Here is a 10,554-nt window from a genome sequence, read left to right as displayed (position 1 = left end):
CCAAATCAGCAGGGAGCGACCTCAAATCCCCTCTCCTCCCCCCACCCCTCCTAACACCATCACCAATTGCGGGGGGGGGAGGGGTTGTTTTTTTTTTGCGGGGGGGGGGGGGTTTGACCTCAACCCTGCTGCTGGCCCCCACTCAAGCAAACCTAATCTGAGCTCCCCCCCCCCCAAAACTACCCTTCCACTGGGGGGGGGGAGGAAGAGGTTGAGGTCCTATTATTTTAACCAACCAACCTGAATTTTTTCCTTCCCCTTTGCTTCCCCCCCCCGCAAAATGAACTAATTAACACCAACCCCCCCCCGCCTTAACCCCCCCTGTCCCCCCCCCAAAAAAAAAAGCAGTATCTTTGGCACCACTTTTAGCACAACCCAAAAGAAAGAAACCACCAAAAAGAACCAAACCAGAAAAGAATAAACCCAAAACTCAACTTCTTTTTTTTATGGGGGGGGGGGGGGGGGAAATAAAGTGTGGGGGGGACACACGGGTTCGGGGGGGGGGGGGGGGTTAGAGCTCATCGCTGCTGAGGTTTGGGGGTGTCAGGGAGTGGATTTAAGGCAGGTGATGGCTGCAGGATGGGGTCAAACTCAGAGGATTTGGGAACAAGTTTTGCTCTTTTTCTTTAGTGCAACTTAAGTTTAGTGCTGGGGTTTGGGGGGGGGGATCTCGAAGGGGTTTTTTTTTTGGGGGGGGGATGTCTCGAAGGGTTTTTTTTGGGGGGGGGGACACACACGCACAGGGCTGCACTCATCACCGAGACTCCTGAGACTTGTTTCTCTCCCTCCTCTTCTACTTTTGTGCCATTTGCTCTTTAGTTTTTTTACCTCCCCCCTCCCCCCCCCCCTGCAATTCCCTCTCCTTCTGGTTCTGTTTTTCCCTTTGCTTTTTTCCTCCCCCCCCCCCTTTTTTTTTCCCCTCCCCCCCCCCTTATTTTTTTTCCTCCTTTCCATTTTATTTTTCCCCTCATTTTCCCAATTTTATTTCATTCCCCTTTTATATTTTCCCTTCCCCCCCCTCATTTTCTCCCTTTTTTCCCCTCCCCACTTCGTATTTTCTCCTCCTTTCCCCCCCCTTTGTATTTTCTCTTCCCCCCCCTTATATTTCCTCCTCTTCCCCCCCCTTTATATTTTCTTTTCCTCCCTTTATGTCTTTTTCCTTCCCTTTATATTTCCTCTTCTCCCCCCCCTTTATATTTCCTCTTCTCCCCCCCCTTTATATTTCCTCCTCTTCCCCCCCCTTTATATTTCCTCCTCTTCCCCCCCTTTATATTTCCTCCTCTTCCCCCCCCCTTTATATTTCCTCCTCTTCCCCCCCCTTTATATTTCCTCCTCTTCCCCCCCTTTATATTTCCTCCTCTTCCCCCCCCTTTATATTTCCTCCTCTTCCCCCCCCTTTATATTTCCTCCTCTTCCCCCCCCTTTATATTTCCTCCTCTTCCCCCCCCTTACATTTCCTCCTTTTCTCCCCCCCTTTATATTTCTCCTCCTTCCTCCCCTTTATTTTCTCCTTTCCCCTTTATATTTTCTCCCCCCCTTATATTTTCCCCTTCCCCCCCCTTTATATTCCCTCCTCTTCTCCCCCCTTTATATTTCTCCTCTGTCCCCCCCCCTTTTCCCACCCATTTTCCACTCTTTTCCCTTCCCTTCTTTTTCCATCATTTTCTCTCCCCCCCCCCCCCCCCCCGCCTTCTCCCCCCCTATCCTTTCCCTTTCCTTTCCCCTCTTTTTTCCTCCTCTTCCCCCCCCCCCCCCCCAGTGCAGGGAGGGGGCAACACACAGAGGACCCCCACAAACTTCATTCCCTGAGCACAAATCACCCAGAGCCCCCCCCCAAAAACCCCAACCCAAACCTCCCAAAGGCTTTTTAGGGGCAGGAGGGAGGTAGGGGCAGGGAGTAACAAAAAGGAGCTTGGGGGGGGGGGAAGGAGGGAGGTAAAAAGTTGGGGGGGGGGGGGTCTGAAAGCAACTCCAGGAATTTCCACTTCCAAACTCCACACTCTGGGAGGGATTTTTGCCTATCCCAAACTTTAGTCAGTGCCACCCAAAGCTGCTCCCCACAGAGGGGTTTATTTTTTTTTGGGGGGGGGGGGAGGTCTCAAATGGATCAGTGCCCCCCCCCCCTGCCCCCAGCTCCAAAATCTTCCCAGAGAGTGGGAATTTGGGAGTGGTCTGGGGCAGCACTGGTGAGAAAGTGGAGAAGAAATGGGAAAAGTGATGGAAAGAAGGAAAAGAGCCCCAAAAATGAAGCAAAATTTGGGGGGGGGAGGGGGGGGGGAAGAAAGGAGCAAGACACAAAAGCACCTCCCCAGCACAGCCCCTCCCCTAAGTCCACCTTCAAACTGAAGCTGCTCTGGGGAGGTGCTGCTGAATGCTCCACCTTGGGTTCAGCATTCAAAGCTCTGGATGGGGAAGATTTGGGTTTGTTGGTGGAGATTTGGAATTGTTCTTGGTGAAGATTTGAAGATTTTTGGGGAAGAGTTGGAAAAAAATTAATTTATTGAAGATTTGGAATTTTTTGGGTGAAGATTTGGAATTTTTTGGGTGAAGATTTGGAAATTTTTGGGTGAAGATTTGGAATTTTTTGTAATATTTGGAAAGTTTTGGTAAAGATTTGGAAATTTTTTGGGCAAAGATTTGGAATTTTTTTATTATTTGGATTTTTTTTTAAAAATTTGGATTTTTTTAAATATTTGGATTTTTTTTAATATTGGAAAATTTTTTTGTTGTGAATATTTGGAATTTTTTGGGTGAAGATTTGAAATTTTTGTATTATTTGGAATTTTTTGGTGAAGATTTGGAAATTTTTTTGGTGAAGATTTGGAATTTTTTGGGTGAAGATTTGGAATTTTTGTATTATTTGGAAATTTTTGGTCAAGATTTGGATTTTTTTTTAAGATTTGGAATTTTGTTACTATTGGAAAATTTTTTTGAGAATATTTTGAATTTTTGTAAATATTTGGATTTTTGGGGGGAATATTTGGAAATTTTTTGGGTGAAGATTTAGAATTTTTGAAATATTTGGATTTTTTGGTACATATTTGGAAATTTTTTAAATGAAGATTTGGAAATTTTATCATATTGGGAATTTTTTTTGTGAATATTTTGAATTTTGGTAAATATTTGGATTTTTTTGTGAAGAATTGGAATTTTTTTTCAAAGATTTGGAATTTTTTTAATATTTGGATTTTTTGTACAGATTTGGAAATATTTTTGTTAAGATTTGGAATTTTTTTTTAGATTTGGAAACCTTTTTAAATTTGGAATTTTTTTGCAAAGATTTGGAAATTTTTTTGGTGAAGATTTGGAAATTTTTTAATATTAGAATATAATTTTGTGAATATTTGTATTTTTTTGTAAGTATTTGGACTTTTTTTGGAATTTGTGAAGATTTTGATTTTTTTTAATATTTGGAAATTTTTGGTAAAGATTTGAAATTTTTTAATATTGGGAATTTTTTTGTGAATATTTGGATTTTTTGGTGAAGATTTGGATTTTTTTTTAATATTTGGAAACTTTTGGTAAAGATTTGGATTTTTTTGTGAAGATTTGGAAATTTTTGACTATTTGGAAATTTTTTTTTGTGAGGATTTATAATTTTTTTAACTGTTATTGAGATTTTTTGGTGAAGATTTGGAAATTTTTAAATATTAGGAAACTTTTTGGTGAATATTTGAAAAAAAAATTGAATATTTGGAATTTTTTGGTGAAGTTTTTTTTTAGTGAAGAATTGGAATTTTTTGGGTGAAGATTTGGATTTTTTTCTTGCAAAGTGTTTTTTTTTTAAGTGTTTTTTGTTGTTGAATATTTTGGTGAAGATGTGAAAAATGTTGAACACATTCAAATGTCTTGGTGGAGGTTTGAAATTTTGGGTGAAGATTTGAGAATTTTCAACACATTCAAATATTTTGGTGAAGGCTTGAAATTTCTGGTGAAGATTTGAAAAGATTCTTTTTAAATTGAATATTTTGGTGGAAAATTTGAAATTTTTGTGAATATTTGAAAGGTTTTTGGAAAAAAAAAGAATATTTTGGTGGAAAATTTGAACTTTTTGTGAAGATTTGAAAGGTTTTTGAAAAAAAAATTGAATATTTTGGTGGAAAATTTGAACTTTTTGTGAAGATTTGAAAGGTTTTTGAAAAAAATTGAATATTTTGGTGGAAAATTTGAACTTTTTGTGAAGATTTGAACTTCACATTAAAATATTTGAATATTTTAGTGAAAGTCTGAAAACTTTCAACACATTTTGAATGTTTTGCTGAAGGTTCAAAATTTCTGGTGAAGATTTGGAAGTTTTTTGATGTTGGATATTTTGGTGAAAATTTGAATGTTTTTGGTGAAGATTTGGATTATTTTTTCTTAAATGTTTGAATAGTTTGGTGAAGATTTGAACATTTTCAACACATTTCAATATTTCAGTGAAGGTTTCAAATTTTTAGTGAAGAGTTGAAATATTTTTTTAAACTATTTGAATATTCTGGTGAAGAGTTTAAAAATTGTAACAAAAATTTGACTATTGTGGTGAAAGGTTGAAATATTTGGTGAAGATTTATCATTTTTTACAAAAAAAAAGAGAATATTTTGGTGACAATTTGGGATTTTTAGTGAAGATTTATCATTTTTACCAAAAAACCAGAATATTTTGGTGAAAGGTTGAAATATTTGGTGAAAATTTATCATTTTTACAAAAAAAGGAGAATATTTTGGTGAAAATTTGGGAATTTTAGTGAAGGGTTATCATTTTTACAAAAAAAAGATAATATTTTGGTGAAAGGTTGAAATATTTGGTGAAGATTTGTCATTTTTACAAAAAAAAGAGAATATTTTGGTGAAAATTTGGGAATTTTAGTGAAGATTTATCATTTTTACAAAAAAATTAGAATATTTTGGTGAAAGTTTTAAATATTTGGTGAAAATTTGTAATTTTTAACAAAAAAATATAATAGTTTGGTGAAATTTTGGGATTTTTGGAGAAGATTTATCATTTTTACCAAAAAAATAGAATATTTTGGTCAAGATTTGAAGATGTTGGTGAAGATTTGAATATTTTTGGGGAAGATTTGAATATTTTTGGGGAAGAGTTGAATATTTTTGGGGAAGAGTTGAATATTTTTGGGGAAGAGTTGAATATTTTGGGTCAGATTTTAATATTTTGGGTCAGAATTGAAGATTTTGGGTCAGAATTGAAGATTTTGGGTCAGAATTGAAGATTTTGGGGAAGATTTGATGATTTTGGGGAAGATCTGATGATTTTGGGGAAGATCTGATGATTTTGGGGAAGATTTAAAGATTTTTGGGGAAGATTTGACAGTTTGGTGCTGAGTAATCAACTTTTTTGGGAGGAATATTCAGATTTTTGGGTAAGTATTAGACTTTTGAGGTGAATATTTGCCTTTTCTGTTGAAAATTCAACTTTGGTGGCAGATGAATATCCAACTTTTGGTCGAATATCCAATTTTTAGCTGAATATTTGACTTTTCTGCTCAACATTTGACCTTTTTTCCTTGGACATTCAACTTTTGATGTTGAGCATTTGACTTTTGGTTGAATATTCAACTTTTTGGTTGAACAATCAATTTTTTTCCATTGACTATTCAACTTTTGGATTGAATATTAAACTTTTTGAGGTCAAATATTCAACTTTTTTAGATGAATATTCAACTTTTTTTTCCGCTGACTCTGACTTTTGGGTTGATATTTGACCTTTTCAGTTGCATATTTGACTTTTTTTAATTGAATATTCAATTTTTGGCCTGAATATTCCAAATTTTGACTGAATATTCTACTTTTTAGCTTGCAGATTTCACCTTTTTTTGTTGGATATTCAACTTTTTGACTGAATATTCAACTTCTTTTGTTCAATATTCTCATTTTTTAGTTGAATATTCAACTTCTTGTCAGATACTCAACTTCACTGCTGGATATTCAACTTCATTCTCAATTATTTGATTTTTAATTGCCTATGTGACTTTATTTTGGTCAAATCTTTGCCTTTTTCAGTCAAATCTTTGCCATTTTTGGTCAAATATTTGCCTTTTATTAACAATTTTTTGCCATTTGGGGAAAATTCTTTCATTTTTTCATTGACTCTTTTGACTTCTGTCAAACTTCTGCCATTTTCCTCAAACTTTTTCCACTGTTGTAGAACCTTTCCCATTTTTTTTAGCCAAATATTTGACTTTGTTGCCAAAGTTTTGCCATTTTTTGGTCCAATCTTCACATTTTTCACCAATTTTTGGGTCATCTTTTACCAAATCTTTACCCATTTTGGACCAATTTTCACATTTTTGCCAAAACTGTGCCAAATTTGGACAAATTTTCCCACATTTTTTGCCAAATCTTTGCCAATTTTGGACCAATTATCACTTTTTTTTGGCCAAATATTTGCCAATTTGGGACCAATTTTCACATTTTTACCAAATCTTTGCCAATTTGGGACCAATTTCCACGTTTTTGCCAAATCTTTGCCATTTTTGGCCCAACCTTCACCATTTCCCCCCATCCCTACCTTTTTCATCAAATTTTTGCCATTTTCAAATATTTCCTTTCCCTCTGCCAAATCTTTGCCAATTTTCTCCAATCTTTCCCTTTTTTTTTTGTCCAGTCTTCACCAATTCCCCCAATCTCCACCAATTCCCCCCAATCTTCGCCAACTTTCCCCCAATCTCCGCCAATTCCCCCCCAATCTTCGCCAACTCTCCCCCAATCTCCACCAATTCCCCCCAATCTTCGCCAACTCTCCCCCAAGCCTCACCAATTCCCCCCCAATCTCCACCAATTCCCCCCAATCTTTGCCAACTCTCCCCCAATCTCCACCAATTCCCCCCCAATCTTCGCCAACTCTCCCCCAAGCCTCACCAATTCCCCCCCAATCTCCACCAATTCCCCCCCAATCTCCACCAACTCTCCCCAATCCTCACCAACTCTCCCCAATCTTCACCCACTCCTCAATCTTCCCCAACTCCCCCCCAAAATCTTCCCCAACTCCCCCCAAATCTTCCCCAACTCCCCTCCCCCAATCCTCACCACTCTTTTCCTCCAACCTTCCCCCCACCTTTTACCCAACTTTTGCCTTTCTCCTTTCCAATTCAGAGAGGTTCTTTTGCGGGGGGGGGTGGGGGTGTCCAATATTGCCCTTTCTTCACTGCCTGCTGGGAGGGGGTTGGGTGGGAGAGTGTCTGGGACCACCTGACCGAACCTAATTAACATCTCCCTCCCTTCAGACACCTCGCAGCCATTCTCACCACATCGAGTCAGGGTCCTGCCTTGGGGGGGAAGGGGAAGGGGGGGAAAGGGGAGGGGGTTGTTGTTATGGTTTTGTTTTCTCTTTAAATATATCTCTAGATATATATTTATACACCTTTCTCTTACAAAAATAAATTTAGGCTCTCTCTCTTTATTTATTTTTTTTTAAGCTTTTTTTTTTTTGTCTTTTTAATAATAATTTTTTTTGTCTTTTTTTTTTTTTGTCTTTTTTTTTTTTTTCCCGAAGTTGGTTTCAAACTTGTAAACATTTGCCTTTTTTATTTTTTTTTTGTCTTTTCTTTTTCTCCTTAAATTAAGATAAAGTGAGCTCAAAGTACCCGTTCCAGCGCAAAGTGCTAAGACTTCTTTGTTTGCTTTTCTTTATTACCTCTTTTTTGTTTGTTTTGTTTGTTTCTTGGGTTTGTTTTTTTTTTTTTCTTTCGGTTTAGAGATTTTTTTATTGCTTTTTTTTTTCTTTTTTCTGCATTAAATAAACATCCAAACTCTTCCCCTCCCCCATTGCCCCAACCCCCACCACTCAGCCCTCCCACCCCCCACCCTCTCAGCACGCACTCCTCTTCCTTTCTCTCTCTCTCTCTCTCTCTCCAAAATACATTCGGCCAAACCTGCTCTTGCTTTGAGAATAAGAATTAAAGGAAAGGCAAAATAAAATGGGGGAGGGGGAGGGGGGAATTAAAGCAAAAAATAAGTTAAAAAGTTGGTAGAAAAAAAACGGGAAGGAAAACGTTGCAAAGAAAAGGCAAAACTGAGAATTAACAAATTAGAAATGAGAATAAAAAAAATTCAAATGAAAAAAGGGAAAGAAAAACGAAACAAATAAAAAGAATAAAAATATCTAAAATAAAGTAAAACAAAGCAGAAAAAAAGGGAAAAAAACCCATAAAAATAAAATAATAAAGAATAAAATTTTAAAAAATAAAATTAAAATTAAAAAATATAAAAATAAAATGAAAATTAAAACAATAAAATGAAAATTAAAATTTAAAAAATAAAATGAAAATCAAAATGAAAACAAAATAAAATGAAAATTAAAATGAAAACAAAATAAAATGAAAATTAAAATGAAAATAAAATGAAAATTAAAATGAAAACAAAATAAAATGAAAATTAAAATGAAAACAAAATAAAATGAAAATTAAAATGAAAACAAAATGAAAACAAAAAGAGAACAAAAAAGAAAAGTTAAAATGAAAACAAAATAAAAAATAAAAAATAAAACAAATAAACACAAATGGAAATGAAAATAAAATTAAAACAAAACAAAACAAATAAAATCGAAATTTAAATGAAAATAAATTTGAAAAACAAACAAAAAATAAAACAAATAAAATAAAACAAAACCGAAAATGAAAATAAAATGAAAACAAAAATAAATAAAATCAAAATTTAAATGAAAACTGAAAAATAAACCAAAATTAAAACAGATAAAACAAAAACGAAAATGAAAATAAAATGAAAATAAAACAAATTTAAATAAAAATAGAAAAATAAATCAAAATTAAAACAAAACAAATGGAAATGAAAATTAAAAAATAAAATGAAACAAATAAAATAAAAACAAAACTGAAAATTTTTCAATAAACTAAAATTAAAATAAACCAAATAAAATCAAAATAAAAATGGAAATAAAGAAACAAAAATAAAACAAAAAAATAAACACAAATAAATCAAATAAAATGAACATTAAAATGAAAACAAAATGAAGGAAAAATAAAACAAAAAATAAACAAAAATAAACCAAATAAAATGAAAATTAAAATGAAAACAAAATGAAGCAAAAAATAACACAAAAATAAAGGAAAAAAAAGGAAAATTAAAGCAAATTAAAATAAAGTAAAAATCAAACACAAAAAAATTAAACCAAAAGAAATTAAACCAAAAAGAAACTGAAATTAATCAAAAGAAGAAACCAAATTTAAACCAAAAAATGAAACCATCAAATAAACCCCCCCCAAAAAAAATCAAACCAAAACAAACTGAAAACACAAACCAAAAATTAAAGTCAAAATGAAACCAAATGAATAATAATAATAACAATAATAAAAAATCCAAATTAAACTAAAATTAACCCAAAAAAAAGAAGAAACTGAAAAAAGGGCAAGGAAGAAAAACCTCTAAAAAGTGCCTTTTTTTTTTTAATATCTCTCAAAATAAAAGGGCTTTAAAATCTTTTTTTTTTTCCTTTTTTTTGTGTTTTTTTCTTCTTTTTTTTTTCCTTTTTTTTTTTTTTTTTCAGTTAAAAATGTGCATTTAGAAAACAGGTGACCAGCTGAAAGGTGCCTTTATCTCCTCCTCTTCCTCCTCCTCCTCCTCCTCCTCGCTAACCCCCAGGGTTATATACCCGCCTCTAGCGCCATATAGAATCTATAGACATCAGATACAGTTACCCAAAAATAGATATAGAGATTTTTTTTTGGGGGGGGGGTTGGGGACACAGCAGCTCACAAACCCCCCCCCCCCCCTCTTACCCCCCATCACCACCCAAAGGGTCTCCTCTGCCCCTTTAAGGGAGACCTCAACCTTTAGCAAAAGGAATTTGCCCTTTTCAGGTGGGTTTGTTGGGGGGGGGGGGTAAGGGGGGGGATGCTGCCCAGTGCCTAAAATAGACTGGGGGTTAAGGGGGGAGGGGTGGGGATGGGGTTGGTATCCCCCACCCCCAGCCCTTAATTGTGCTGGGGCAGTTGAGGGGGGGGGAGGGTTCCAGCAGAGTGGGGTACCTTGAGATGGGGACAGACACTGGGATGGACACAGCTTGCACCCACGGAGGGTGGTGGCACCAGCCTCGGGTGTCCCCAAGCTCTGCATGGCCTCAGGCCTGGGTGTCCCCCAGCTCTGGGTGTCCCCCAGCTCTGGGTGTCCCCCAGCTCTGGGTGTCCCTGATTCTGGGGCTCCCCAAGTCTGTGTGTCCCAAAGTCCTGGGTGGCTCTGGTTGGGGGTGGGGGGGGGAATGTGTCTCCGTGTTATATGGGTGTCCCAAATTCCAGGTGTCACCCAGCTCCCAGTGTCCCCAAATTTGGGTTTCCTCAGCTCTGAGTGTTCCCAGTCTTGGGCATCTCCAGCTCTGGGAGTCCTAAGTTCTGGATGTCCCCAGCTCTGGGTACCCCAAGTTCTGGGTGTTCCAAGTTCTGGGTATCCCCAGCTCTGGGCACCCCAAGTTCTAGGTGTCCCAAGCTCTGGGTGTCCCCATCTCTGGGTATCTCCAGCTCTGGGCACCCCAAGTTCTAGGTGTCCCAAGCTCTAGGTGTCCCCATCTCTGGGTATCTCCAGCTCTGGGCATCCCAAGTTCTA

Source organism: Pogoniulus pusillus, chromosome 41 (genome assembly GCF_015220805.1).
Source record: "Pogoniulus pusillus isolate bPogPus1 chromosome 41, bPogPus1.pri, whole genome shotgun sequence".
Lineage (NCBI taxonomy): Eukaryota > Metazoa > Chordata > Aves > Piciformes > Lybiidae > Pogoniulus > Pogoniulus pusillus.
The sequence above is the reverse complement of the archived record's forward strand: the minus strand, read 5'-3'. Positions refer to the sequence as shown.